This window comes from Lithobates pipiens, unplaced genomic scaffold (assembly GCF_037356315.1).
Source record: "Lithobates pipiens isolate NorthernLeopardFrog02 unplaced genomic scaffold, aLitPip1_a1.2 Scaffold_18, whole genome shotgun sequence".
In the NCBI taxonomy this organism is placed as follows: domain Eukaryota; kingdom Metazoa; phylum Chordata; class Amphibia; order Anura; family Ranidae; genus Lithobates; species Lithobates pipiens.
Genome location: NW_027507758.1, coordinates 237421284 through 237437225, shown reverse-complemented (window position 1 = coordinate 237437225; position 15942 = coordinate 237421284).

The window sequence follows — 15942 nt, the reverse complement described above, 5'->3', positions numbered from 1 at the left end:
TTACCAGCGTCGGTGACGAGCAGTGTTCCCGGGGAACACGCCGCCACCGACCTGCATGCACAGCGCGCTCACGATCGTGCACATGTGCCGTGCACAGTCGGGGTGTGACCATCTGTGATCGGCCGTGACTTCAGCACGGCCAATCACGTGGTAAACAGCCATAACCAATGGCTGTTCACCCCCTTCGGTGGTGAGCGGTGTCTCCGTGACACGCCGCCACCGAAGAAACAGGGATGCGCGCGCATATGACGGCCTCCCGCCACAATAGGTGTGCCGCCTGGCCGTCGTTTGACAGCCGGCGGTCAGCATCTAGTTAAGGTAGCTAATTCTTTGTGAATGGGTTTGCACAACAGCTTAAAGTAAATGTAAAGTTTTGTTTTTTTTAAATGTAAAAATAACAAATATATTATACTTACCTGCTGTGTGTATTGGATTTGCACAGAGCAGCCCAGATCCTCCTCTTCTTGGGTCCCTCTTCAGTGCTCCTGGCCCCTCCCTCCTGTTGAGTGTCCCCACAGCAAGCAGACTGCTATGGGGGCAGCCAAGCCACAGCTCCCTGTGTCCATTCAGACACAGAGCTGTGGCCTCGCCCGCCCCCTTTCTTTCCTCATTGTCTCAGTGACTTTGATTGAAAGCAGTGGGAGCCAATGGCGATGCGATGGGAACTGCTGAATTTGTATCGCATTCTGACCAAACTCACACAGGACCCTTTTGTTGGTCCGCACCAGAGTCAGATTGCATGGGTGTTCAGACCCATGCGATCCAATTCCTGTCCAAATTGACAGCTTGCACTGCAATATGCAAACTGATTTGGGGGTATCAATAACTTTCTATTGACAGCATTACGCATATGGCAGTGTGAACTGCCTGTGAGTTGAATGCAATGCAGGAACCCTCAGTGGATTCACAGAGTTATCACATCGCACCAATCTGAACTAAGCCTGTGCTGGCAGTACATTGGAAGGTCAAACCACTGCTCTTACACCAAAGCAGATGGCAAGGTCTTCAGTGGTCCAGCAACCACTCCCCCCCATACCCTGTTCCAATTACAGTGCTGTTGAGAGAACTGTTGATTGGAGCGGTGTGCAGGGGGGCGTGTCTGACCACTGGAGACACATAATGCTGCTTGAGTGTTAGAGCAGCAGTCTGATTGTCCAAGGTGCTGCCAGCAGAGAATATTTTAACTGCCTCAGTGCCTGCCTGCATTACGGTAATACGTACAGAGAAGCAAACTTGACTTTAATGCAGAAAAAGTAGACCTGGCCCTTTTTTTGTGAGTGCACTGTCCTCTTCTGTTCAAATGCATAGAGGTGCCATTGAAAATGAATGTCACTATGTGTTTTACCTATCCTACAGGTTATAAATGGCAAAATAATCTCCCTGCACTTCTCTCTTTTTGCAGTTATGGCTCATGGTCATTTCACTGGGGAAACTTATTTCTATTCAAATTCCTCTTTTAACTGCCAGCCTGGGCTGGCAACTTGGTCATTTTCCAAATGAGCTGCTTTTTTAGGGTCTATGGTGTGATGTATGTAGATGGGAAACTGGGCGGTCAGCAGGTGGGTGAGTAGTACGCAGGAAACAGCAGTTTACTAACTAAAGACAAATGTGATCCAGCCAGTAACACACTTCATGTCTAAGCCCTTGTACACACGGTCGGAGAATCTGTCGGAATGGAAATATTTCCCGACCAACTGGGCCGGACGGACCTAATCCGATCATGTGTAGAGCATTTCGATCGGACCAAGTGCCACGCATGCTCAGATCAAATTTCTACATCAAAGCTATTGGCTACTAGCCTGAATGTAGTCCCATCGTAACGAAATTACGTCATCACGTTCTGAAAGATCGGATTTGGCCCGACCATGTGTATGCAACAGTTTCGGACACAATCCGTCGGACTAAATCTGATGGGCAAAATCCGACGGATTTGGTTAGCAAAATCTCCGACCGTGTGTACGTGGGCTTAGGGTGTCTCCACTCTGGATAGAGGAGCAAGGAAGACATCTTTGGACAGCAGCATTGTCAGACAGACAGTCAGCAATGTCAACAGAGTTGTTGGATGCACTAGAAGATTTAGATGGACTAACAAATTAAAGCCAAACTCCAGGTAACACTTTTTTAAACAGATACAGATTAAATAAATAGCAGCTGACCACTGTAAGCACCGCTGTCACTGCTAAATGGCTTGTCTCATCCCTCTAAATTACACTTTGCTGGACAGCTTGATTTGTTAAAGGAAGTTGAAAAATAACAGAATAAAGATGAGCATGCATGATTAGTTTCCAGTGGGCTAAACAAAAAAAACCAAAAAAAAAATGGGTTTGCCCAGCCACACCAGTGAGGTGGATGTGAATCCTCCATGCTGAGACATTGTGTGCTGACAGTTGGGTCTCACCGCTGTCAAAATACACTGATCAGCAACTGCTTGGTGAAAGTTTTTCAGCGTGGTCATTCAACAGAAGTCAATCTGACGATGAATCTCTATCAAACAGGAAGGGCCAAACACAGATTGAAATTTAGCTGGTTCTTGTTGAACTGATTCCATTTTGTCTGTACCCACCATTAATGTCTAGATCATCAGCGGAAAATATAGGGGAAAAAGACCAAAAAACAAATGCAGTCACCACATATAAGGACTGATAAACTGCAATATATTTGTTATTTAGATAATATTTAATTACCAAGTACATAAACCCAACACATTCAGGAGTAAAAAGCATCCACTTCCAGGCTTTAAATCGTATAAAGCATTAAAAATAAAAAATTAATCATATGAGGTTGTTTGGCCTTTCCTAGAATATGACTGACCATGTATTGCTCTACAGGACTCTTCATAGCTGACCATATAGGCGCAGTTCCTTGTATCCACTGATGGACTTTCCATGGGTTCCAGGCTGAGCCCCTCATCCTTTAAATATAAAGTGCAAACTGTGTGAGTAGTGGGGATGAGTGGGGATTAGGTGAAAAAGCAGAAGAACAGGATGACCTTACACAAATATGCTACCTTTGAAAGGAAGAGTGTGCATGGTATCAAATAGCCAGCAGTGGAGTGAATTTCAGTATATTAGAGTTTTGCCATTGGAGCATTGGGGTGAGTGGTGAGCATCCAAGGTTGTGTAGCAGTGAAGCAGTGGAGTAGTAGTGAAGGCGGTGGTCACTTAACTAAAGTGTAAATAGAATGTATGGGATGGGTAGGGATGACTCACACCAGTTAAAGTGACCGAATTAATGATTCTTTTGGGTGGCGTGCTATATATTGGGAGCATGTAAGTTATAGATGTTTGTGAAATAGATAGCTAGATGTGTACATACCTTTTTAGCATAGGGTGCTGGCATAGAATGTGCCATTGTATGCTCTTTCTGATGTATGAAGACTCAAGACTGCCATATTGATTCATAATACTGTATGGAAACTGGAATACTGTTTGGAAACCTCTGTGGATTTTCAAATGGTTGGAAAATATCGCTGTCAAAAATAAAAGCTTCTTCAGTTAAACTTGTGGGGGATTTCTTTGTTGCAAAAGTAGTTTTAAAGACTTCAGCTGGTTGATCAGAATCCACCATCTCTGGCACCTATTTGGAGGGTCTTGACTCTTGAACTGCAGGAAAAAAATATTTTCGAGGCAGAGCCTAAAATGACAGCTGCAGAAATCAAGGTATAATAGCTTTTTCTACAGCAACTACTAATTAAAAAAAATAAAAAATAAATAACTATCCCATATGATAAATTACTTAACATATGAATTAATGTCCAGATAAGCTATGCTATTTGATATACCGGTAATTTCAACATAATATCTTCTACATCACGGTGACCATACACTTATCAATATAATTTAGTCATTTTTCATATATAATGATTATTTATGACAACTATTGATAAGCAGGTGTGCAATCATTTGAGCGCATTTTTCAATAAAAAAATATAAGTGGTAATTTTCCTATATGTATGGTTTTAAATAATGCCGCGTACACACGAGTGGACTGTATGGCGTACTTAGTCCGTCGAAACACATTTCAGCGGACAGTCCGCTCGTGTGTGGGCTTCAGCTGACTTTTTCAGCGTGCAGTCTGGCGTACTAAGTATTTCAGATTTTTCGAAATTCTGTCCGTCGTACTTTGGTTTCAGCGGACAATCCGCTCGTCAGTAGGCTAGTTCGACGGACTAAGAATGGCGCATGCCCAGAAAGGATTTACACGGCGGAAGGGTGCTTTGCTGTGTATTGGACTTCCTCTTTCTAGTCCCGTCGTACGTGCTGTACACGTCATCGCGCAAGCTTTCGACGGACTGTTTGGGTATCCGTGTGTGGTCAAGTCCGTTCAGTCGAAAGTATGACGGACTGTCCGTCGGATTGTATGACGGACTAAGTACGCCATACAGTCCGCTCGTGTGTACGCGGCATAAGGGAAGATCTATAGTTATGATTAGAAAAAAGTATCAAAATATCTCTGATTTATGCAAAGCACATAGACCCATGCATTAACCACTTCAGCCCCGAAAGATTTGGCTGCTCAATTACCAGGCCATTTTTTCCTCAGTTTAGGCCGATATGTATTCTTTTACATATATTTGGTAAAAAAAATCACAATAAGCGCATATTGACTGCTATTGGGGTGATAGCATCTACAAAATAGGGGATAGATTTATGGCATTTTTTTTTCTTTTACTAGTAATGATCTCCGATTTTTATCGGGACTGCGATATTACAGTGGACAAATTGAACACTTTTGACACATTTTTGAGACCATTGACAATTATACAGCGATCAGTGCTATAAAAATGCACTAATTACTGTATACACTACTGTATACATGTCACTGGCAGGGAATGGGTTAACACTAGGGGATGATCAAGGGCTGTGTTCCCTAGGAAGTGATTCTAATTGTGGAGGGAGGGGACTGACTGGATGAGGAGACCGATCATTTTTCCTACTTAGTATGAACAACAGATCGCTCACCTCACCCCGACAGCACGAAGATCTATCTGTTTACATTCCCCTAACTGTAAAGGGATGAGACTGACTAGGGGAGGAGACCAATCTGTGTTCCTACTTAGTAGGAACACCGATCTCTCTCCTTTCCCCCAATGAGAACTGGGATTTGTGTGTTTACACACACAGATCCCGGTTCTCGCTCTGTCAAGAGCAATCGCAGGTGCCCGGTGGTCATCGGGCCAGCCGGGCACTCACATCGGCACTCTTACAGCACTCCTACAGCATCTTAAAGGGCCGATGTACAGTTACGGCGGTTCACACATGGGAGCCAACCTGCCACATTAAAACTGCAGCGGACGGTCGGGAACCAGTTAATGTGTGATGTGTTAATGGTAAAACAGTAACTCAAAGATGTAACTCCTCCATTATTGTTTAACCATATTTGTAACAGATGTATTCACTTGTGTATTTATGCATTCCTGTGCACATGTAGCTCTAGTGACATAATTGTGTTTATTCAACTTCATCTCCATGTTCTACCAAATAAGTGATTTTTAATAGAAATCTCAGTGTAATAAATAGTATACGATCATTTATGTTGATGAAATGTATAAATTAGTTGACATGTTAATAGAATGTGAGGAAAAAAAACAATTATTTTTTCATTATGCGAGATTTAAAAAAATATATAATGCAATTTTACGGGGTGCATGCAATCAAATGCAGATTAATTTATTTTGCATTTTTAATTTGTTTTGAGTAGAACATAAGATAACATATTAGATAGAAATTGCTATTAAAATTCATGCAATAAACTGCTGTTCTTGCTACATATTTTACATTCCTCGTTTTTGTAATTGCAGACATACAAATATACATGTACTGCCACCACAGAAAGCAGAAATTATTATTATTATTTTTTTTTTCTATTTTCTACTCCTTTCTTGACTTTCCTGGCCAGTTTGAGATTTCGATAGTGCTGCAGTTCTGTGCTGACATACCGTTGAAAAACCCATAAGACAATTATATAGATTCATCTTCTAAGCTGCAGATTGTGCTATTGATGCTGCTGCATTTTTTTTTTCTATACCCTGAATCCATAGAAGATTGTTATTTTTTTTTCATATGGCTTTATCATCTGCCTTACTTCATCAGAAAAACAGCTTTGTGGAGGTCTCATTGGAGATTAATCAATCTTTTTTATTTTTGCATGGACATGCTGATCACCTGACGTGCACCTATCGCATCAATTAGATCTTTTATTAGCATGCTATTAACCAATAATAATAACCTATCTCCCAAGAGCCAGCCCACTGTTCACACCAGGACCGAGGGTTTTGAGAAGAATACTAATATAGGGTGCTTTGATGTTTTTAAACACCCTGATGATCAATCACACAAGCCATGATCTGCTTAAAATACTTAAAAGAAGCATAGAAACCCATTGATGATATCACTAGCTCTAAAATAAAGTAAGCCTATATAAACAGTTTTTTATTAACAATAGTATGTCAGTTTGGGGGAGGAAATAAAGAACCAGAGAATGGAACTTCAGCTTTAAATTTTCTTTGTTTTCAATTTGAAATACTGTACACTTGAAGGCAAATACATAGTCTTTTCATTTATTTTCTAGAATAATGTTCAAAAGAAGTTCAGTTTGGTGTATTTATGTGTTATTGTTCAGTTTGTAGCATATATATATATATATATATATATATATATATGCTACAAACTATATATATATATACTGTATATATATACTGTATGTATATATATATATATATATGTCATACCTTCAACTTTTTGAGATGGGAATGAGGGACACCTATCAGCAAAAGTATGCAGGCATAGGACACACCCCTTGCCACGCCCCCTTAAAGGAGAATTGTACAAAAATACAAGATTTTTTAAACACCCAAATGTTTTTTTTTTTTTTTTTTTTTACCACTAATATTCCTTTATATTGGCAATTTAGAAATCAGATGAAAGGTTTAGCGCTGGGAACACTTTTTTATAGATAAAAAGTGCATTTTATATACAACTATATAGATCAAATCAAAATGAGAGACAAATGAGGAGGAATGAGGGACAGAGGGTTGCTCCAAATCAGGGACAGTCTATATATATATAGATAGATAGATAGATAGATATAGATATATACATGTCTATATATATCTAAATAGATAGATAGATATCTCTCTCTCTCTCTCTCTCTCTCTCTCTCTCTCTCTCTCTCTATATATATATATATATATATATATATATATATAGATAGATATATATCTATCTATATATATATATATATATATTTACTATAATATATTTACCATATTTGCTCATTATATATAAAAAAAAAAGTAGAGACTTTTCACTTTATATACTTGAGTGCAAAAAATGTAATATTGATTTTTTTAAGTCTTCTTTTAAATGTTTGAGTTATAAGAAGTGAACTCACACAGGTTTACATTAGTTACTGTATTCACTTTAAAGCAGAGTTCCACCCAAAAGTGGATTTTCCGCTTTAAGCACTCCTCGCCCCCTTACATGCCACATTTGGCATGCCATTTTTTTTGGGGGGGGGAGTGGGTGCTTAGTTTTGAGTGGGACTTCCTGTCCCACTTCCTGTTTCCGACTACGGGCCACCTAGGCAATTCCTCCTCTCCCCCAGGGGGCCCCACCCTCTCAGCAATCTTCTGGGACACGTCACAGGTCCCAGAACATTGCCTCTCCACTCGGAGAGTGCAGTATGACTCGCGCATGAGCAATCCGCTCCTGGCCGTGAAGCCGCAAGCTGTCACGGCCGCGTGCCAACAGTTTTAATGGAGGTGCCACGCAGAACAGGGGGTGGGGAGGAGGACTGTGGGATAGGTGAGTGGATGTTTATTAAAAGTCAGCAGCTAAACCTTTTGTAGCTGCTGACTTTTAATAAACAAAAAAAGCCTGGAACTCCGCTTTAAGATACAGCATTGCCTTCTTATGACAAAAAGTATCTGTTTAAGAAGGTAATGCTCTATCTCCCAGTGCTTTAAGGTTGGGTTTTTGACTTTTGGCTGTAACATTTACTTACATTCACTTTGCAAAGTTAAAACAGTTGTATACCTCTGGACACTTTTTTTTCCCTTTAAGGTAACGTCTTAATGTGCTAGTTTACATTGTATGCTAGCACATTATGTGAAACTTACCTTAAAACAAAGCTGTTCCAGTGCCGCAAAGTCAGCGCTGTAGCCGCTTCCATCTTAAACCATCCTGCTTCTGGGTTCGTAGGCTCTGGCTTTACAATTTGACGGAGCCGCGATGACGTCACTCCCACGAATGCGTGCAGGAACTGCAGTTCACGGGCCAGACCTCGGAAAGGAATGAAACGGGTGGCCGTTCTTTCAAAGTGCATGAGCCAGTAATGTCACTGGCTGCATGTAATCTAAATATCTCCTAAATGGTGCATGTTTAGGAGATATTTGCACTACCTATAGGTAAGTCTTATTATAGGCTTTTCCTATAGGTAAGCAGTTTACTTTCTCTTTAATAAACACTTTGGAAAGTGATCATGAACTTTGCTAGGTGAATAACCTCTTTAATACATCAACCTCTTGCATTTAGCCAGCTAATTGAACACAGTGCACTCCTTGTGAGCCTGTTATCTAATTGCATCAGTTGTTAATAAGTTTAGCCCATCTAGTGGCCAGTCAACAAATGTCTATTTAATCCAATAATAAAATACGAAAAAGCAAAAAATGTGATCCATCTCAAAAATGACTTTAATCACTTGAGTACCAGAGTGCAATACCCCTTCATTACTAGGTTATTTTTCAGTTTTCAGCACTGTTAGCCCTTGTACATACGGTCGGACATTCTGACGTAAAATGTCAGATCGGACCGTGTTGTCAGATAATCCGACCGTGTGTGGGCTACATCGGACTGTTTCTGTCGGAATATCCGACCGACAAAGTTTTAGAGCTAGGCTATAAAATTTTCCGACAACATGATCCGATCAGACTTTGTCCTATCATTTGTAGAGAATTCTGATCGGACAAAGTGCCACGCATGCTCAGATCAAATTCCTAGACCAAAGCTATTGGCTACTAGCCTGAACGTAGTCCCGTCGTAACGAAATAACGTCACCACGCTCTGAACAATCGGATTTTCCGTCAACTTTGTCCGACCATGTGTATGCAACACAAGTTTCGGACAAAATCCATTGGTCAAAATCCAACGGATTTTGTTGTCGGAATGTCCGACCGTGTGTACAAGGGCTTATAGTTTGACTGTCAATTACTCTATCATGCAACACAATTAATGTAAACATACATTAATTCTATATAATGTTTTGAGACAGATAGAGCTTTGTTTTGGTGGTATTTAATAACTGCTCTTAATCTGTTTACTATAAAAAGGAAAAAAAATCCAATTTCCCTTACTTTCTCTTAAAATAAAAATACCAGAATAGCACAGAACCCACCAAAATGACCTTTGTTTTTGGAACTGAAGAAACATGCTGGTAGTGAGGGAGTTAAAAACAAACTGAAGAATGGTGTACTAGACATATGTACAAGTCATGCATAGAGGAAAGAGAAAATGACAGGATAGTGGCAGGATGAAGGGGCAAGATGGAGGGCAAGGTGTTTATGTTCAGATAGGCAGGATGAGGAAGGTGAAGGTTTCGTTTACAGGTGTGTATAGCTATGTCCAACCCCCCCCCCACCCCCACAGACTTTGGTCTTGCCCCCTCAGGACCAGTGGCATGAACAGGGTGGATGTTATAATGAAGCACTGAATCTCCAACACAACTGAAGTACAGCAGTCACTGTCAATGCAGTGTTCACCTTGAAGCCAACTCCAGCTGGAAGACAGACTGTTTGGCCTGGCCATACCACCTAAGAGTGTGTGCATGCCTTAGGGTCCCTTCACACCTAGTCGTTCTGGATCGCAGTTGTGCCCGTGAATCCCGAATTGCCACAAAATGTTGGACCTGCTTGCAATTCCGTTACTCTCAATGGCATCCTAGTCGTGGTATGATTTTCCCACGCTTGTCGCCCGACAAATCGTGGCACAATCACCCAAACAAAATCACGTGATGCCTGTCACCCAAAAGAACTTCTATGGGGTGCCATTGAATGTATTGGGATCACAAGTGCATTCCGCATTTTGTGGCGATTCGGGAATTTAAGGCAGAATTGCGATAATTCCACCCACGATCAGGAACGCCTAGGTGTGAAAGGAGTCTTAGGGAATAGGTACAGATTCTGTTTAATTATCCTCTTTATGCTACCCCCACTGTTAAGCTGAGTCTTGAGTTTATTATTCATCATGATGCACGTAGCCACAAGGATACAATTAATGTGCGTTGATACTATGCACTCCCAGATCAGACTGGCTATATCCGGCCCTGGTGTAGGGACAGCATTGGATATGGTGGGTGTAGGAGAGGAGGGGGGCAGGAAAGGGTTAAAAAATGCCTCTGTCGCTGCAACAGAATGAATAGATCAGCAGCTGCAGCCACTGATTCATTCATTGTGTGCCCATTCATAAGTTCTGATCTCTTTTCTTCTTCTGTTGTAAGTGGAAAGGGAGGGATCAGCACTGTAAATAGTACCATGTGATCACTGTGATGACCAATCACAGTGATCACATGGTACCCAGCCCACTGGGTATAGTATCTCTTTGTTCAGCAGTGTCCAATGACATCTTGAAACAAAGCGATCAACCAATGGATCGACTGCCAACTGCTATTTAATAAATGACACTCATAAACGGCACTGGGTAAATAAAGGGCCAGTGAGCTGCTATTGAAAAATGTACATTGGCACGTAAACAGGTCAACTAAACCTTGCAGCAATAACTCAAAATATGCACTTAGATAAAATAAAGTAAACGTTTTTTTATTACTTGTCCTAGGGGAGTTATTTATGAAAGGCTACAAGTGCAAACTATAAGTGCAAAGTGCATTTGCAAGTGCACTGAAAGTGCACTTGGAAGTGCAGTTGCTGTAGATCTGAGAGGTAGATCTGAAATGAGGGGAAGCTCTGCTGATTTTTTTATCCAATCATATGCAAGCTAAAGTGTTGTTTTTTATTTTCCTTGCATTTCCCCTTTGGATCTACAGCGACTGCACTTCCAAGTGCACTTGCAGTGCAATTTCAAGTGCACTTTGCACTTGTAGTTTGCACTTGTAGTGCAAAGTGGATTCTCCTTTAGTAAATAACCCCTCCAGTATCATATTTCTTAGAAAAGGTAAAGAGTTTCCTTCATCGTCTGCAGTATGTTGCTAGTTGAATAGAGTTTTATCATGTCACGCAAGTAAATGTAACAGCAAAATTAAAATTAAACGTTCACCGGTTTAAAAAAACAAAAAAACAAAAACAAAAAAACTGATATGTTTTACTTCATCCAAAAGGAACATCAGGGCAGTCAATATCAGCAAACTGCTTCCACATGAAATGATCAAATATATACTCCCTGCCTGGTCTAAGCTGCTTTCCATTTTGAGACTGCTGTGCTGTGGTGTTCCTACACCCCAGATAAAAAAACTACAAGGCATTCTATATTTGTGCCTTTCTTCTTCATTGCTAGGCTCCCTGCCTGGTAAGTTCAGATGTTACTGTTAGAAGTCCAGGATGTTGTGCTGCATTGCTGCCAAATCCCAGAAAAGGGGTCATCATCGGCTGTTGCAATACCAGCCTCTGTGTGTAAATACGTATGGTGTTGATGCCATTAACTGACACAATAAAATAATTGAAGTTTTCCCCAGTGCTCTTAGCAAAACACTTCTGTTACCATACAATACGTATAGTGGGACATACTTCTTATAGTTGTGGAACAGAATGGGGTGAAATATGTGCTGAAGATCAATAGAAAGCATTTATTCTCTATGTTTCAATAGAAAAAAATAATTAATGTAAATAAAAAACAAAGTGGATGTTCAGGACAAGCATTGCTGGCATGTAAATGTAGAAAAAATAATCCGGACTCCGGTTGTTGCTCCTAAAATTTCTTTGAATAAGCCAGATCAAACAAAGGCAGATTAAGTCAGTTGACGCGTTTCAGCCTCTAAGGCCTTAATCATAACATGAATTGTAAACTATACAAACTAAAAATAGGTTTGCAAAATAGTAAAGCATAACTAAGCCTATGTTTACATTGGGGCGATTTGACAGGCAAAATACCAAACCAGAGCCTATTGCCGACAACGGCACCATCTGAATCAGTATGATGCCAAGTTTGCGGCATCGCACTGTTTCCCAAAAGTAGTTCCTGCACTATTTTTGGTGACTTCAAGGGTGATTTCAATAGACATCCGTGCATGAACCCACAGAGATGTCTTTCAAATCTCCCCTGAAGTCAGACTGAAATGCCTGTTTGAAGTCGTGCAATTCAGCTGAACTCACGCGATTTCAAACCGGCATTCAGTGTGAACCTAGGCTGAAGGCAATACTTTTTTTTTTCTTTTGGAGTGGTGAGGGGATGAAATAACAGTCAAGTTTTTATTGTTGTCTGTGTCCCGGTGTTCTGTCAGAATAGCAGATTAGGTAACAGATGTGACGTTCTATCAGCTGCGCATGCGTTCCACCGCTATACCAGATTTGTTAATCTGACAGAACACCTACAGTCAGAAGGTGGCAGTGGAGATCTTACTACACCCAGCTATGTCTTGAGTCATTTTAGCAATAAAGTGAGCGCAAATAAATAAATAAACATAGTATATTGACATTGACATCAGCAGTTTGTATGGCCTGATCTGCTATAGGCAGCCCCTCTATTCTTCTATATAGCCAGGCCCTGTCTCCACACTGCAGTGGAAGCATCTAGCTTTAGATTGGCTGTAAACAATGCCTGGCAAAGAGGAGGTTGGGAAAATAGAGAGGAAGTCTGTGCTGCAACATTTCAATTGTAATAACGCTAGTTATAATAATTTAACTTTTTGATTAATTGACCAATTGGTTGATTGATTGACTGATTGATCGGGGTCAGTAAATATCTTTACGACAGGACAATCACATCTATCTTTATTAGCAACATTTACAGTTTTGCTGTCGTAGGCATGCATTCCCTGTAACTTCTATAAATCTTTTACTACTTTGAAGACATCCGTCAGCAAGGAATTTCTCCCATGGTCCAGGCTGTTCCTTTCAACATACACTATATTGTCAAATGTATTGGGATGCCTGCCTTTACACACACATGCACTTTAATGGCATGCCAGTCTTAGTCCGTGAGGTTCAACATTGAGTTGGCCCACCCTCTGGTAGCTGAGCCTAATATGAGGAGGAAGGCCTCTCTTACACCTCTGACTTGAGGACCCTGATAGTGCTCATATGTATTAGCTAATGCCCATTTCTTGCAAGCATGAAAGGGAACCTGTTTTAGCATGTGCACAAAAGGCCTTTCCTTACAGCAACTATAACAGCTTCAACTCTTTTGGGAAGGCTGTCCACAAGGTTTAGGAGAGTGTGTTGGACCATTCTTCCAGAAGTGCATTTGTCAGGTCAGGCATTGATGTTGGACGAGAAGGCCTGACTCGCAGTCTCTTCTCTAATTCATCCCAAAGGTGTTCTATCAGGTTGAGGTCAGGACTCTGTGCTCCATAAATGTCCATAAAGACATGGATGAGCGAGTTTGGGGTTGAGGAACTTGACTGGCCTGCACAGAGTCCTGATCTCAACCCAATAGAATACCTTTGGGATGAACTATAGTGGAGACTGAGAGCCAGGCATTCATCCACCATCAGTGCCTGACCTGACAAATGCGCTTCTGGAAGAATGGTCAAACATTCCCATAGACACACTCCTAAACCTTGTGGACAGCTATCCCAGAAGAGTTAAAGCTGTTATGGCTGCAAAGGGTGGGCCAACTCAATATTGAACCCTACATGAAAAGACTGGGATGCTATTAAGTTTTACATGCATGTAAAGGCAGGTGTCCCAATACTTTTGACATCGTAGTGTATGGTGGCTTTAAAGCCACAACTGTTACTTATCTTTATTGGAAAACAATATGCCAAATTACAATTACAGAATATGGATTATTCTTTTGACATTGATGCCCTGACACCTGATGTTTATACCCTTTAAAGGACACCCACAGACCAGGTTTTTAATGATGCTATTAGGTGCAGTTATATATCCCACATGTATGGCTATGCAAGAGCACATGACAGATTAAAACTCCATTTAGCAGTAAGTGCTTGATCAACAGAGATCAAAAGAAATCCTCTGAAATATTTGAACCAATTTGACTAACATCCATCCAACAATGATAATCTCAAGGCACGGTTTTCTATCTATGCATCAGCTTTTGTATATTTGCCTTAGAATAATTCAGATTGTGTGATTAGATGAGTATAAGTCCCTATGCACACAGGTTATTATATAAAACAAACTGCAAAACCACTATCAACGACAGGAAAAAGCGTCTGTAAAAAAAGCGATTTTAGTAGCTTTTTTGCATTGGTGTTAATGCACGTTTGGCCACGTTGTCTTTTAACAGCGTTACTCTGCCTCTATTCAAAATCAATGGTTCCCTATGAGAGCCATGTTAACTGATCCAACTTTCAGCCCATTGATTTGAATAGACGTCACATCTCATTCAGATAATGATGATCCGAGTTGTGGTATGATTTGTGCTCTGAGAATCTTGAAGTGGAACCCCCTGCCAAATATTTTTTTTAAACGGCGTTGGGGTCCCCACCAAGATTCATAATGGGCCCTTTGAGTCTGTTATGGATCTTCAAAGGGAACCCCACGCCAAAATGAAAAAAGAAACGATGTGGGGTCCCCCCAAGACCATACCAAATGGTCTGGTATGGATTTTGAGGGCAACCTCAGGCCAAAAAAATGGTGTGGAGTCCTCCCAAAATCCACACCAGCCTGGCATGTCAGGCATATCATGCCACACGCCCTCAACATGGGAGGTGGGTGAGTGCTTTGAGGCAGGAAGGCTCCCCCCGCCTCAAATCTCCTTGTCTTGCCAACAACCATGCAAAGTGGTTGTAGGGGTTCTACAGGCAGGGGGGCGTTTTGAAATCTGGAAACCTTTAACCAGATCCCAGCCCACCCGTTCACCCCCAAAAAAGGCAATGAAGTGTAAATAAAAATGAGAGATGGTTTTGGCAAGTACTTTTTAAAAAAAATGTTCCTCCGGTCTTCTTTCTCTGGTCATCTCCTTCCGGTCTTCTCCACCGCTGCTGTCTTCTCCTCCGCCAAACCTGGTCCTCCTCTGATGCCGTCTCCCGTCATTGTGCCAGCTCACTCTCTCACTCTCTGCAGATTCTTACATAGCCATGGGGCGTGGCTATCCGGTGACGTCAACATTAGACTCCACCCTGGTTACATCGGGTGACGTCATAAGGGGCGAGGTCTAATGGTGATGTGAGAGAGAAGACCAGAGTAAGAATTTTAATAAACCACTTATCAAAACCATCTTCTATCTACACTTCACTGCCTTTATTTAGGGTGAATAGGTAGGGGTACAATGTACCCTATACTCATTCCCATAGGAGAGGCTGGGATCTAGGGGACCCCTTGTTAAAGGGAGCTTCCAGATTCCGATAAGCCTCCTGCCTGTAAACCCCCACAACCACCGCCCAGGGTTGCCCCCCTCCCCCAAAGCACCCATCCCCCATGTTAAGGGCGTGTGGCCTGGTATGGTTAATTAGGGGGCACCTGCTCACCCCCTCCTTTCCTGACCTGCCGGTCTGCATTCTCAGATAAGGGTCTGGTATAGATTTTGGGGGGGCCAAAAAAACTGTGTGGGATTCCCCTCAAAATCCATACCAGACCAAACAGCCTGGTATGGTCTTGGGGGGACCTCCCATGCCGTTTTTTGTTTTTTTTTGGCTGGGGGTCCCTTTCAAGAACCATACCAAACTCAAAGGGCCTGGTATGGATCTTGTGTGGAATTCCACCCCGTTTTTTTTTTATTTCGGCTTGGGGTTCCTCTTCAAGATCCTCAGAGCACAAGTCGCACCACAAGTTGGATCATCATGTTCCGACTTGGATGCAACCTCCTTTCA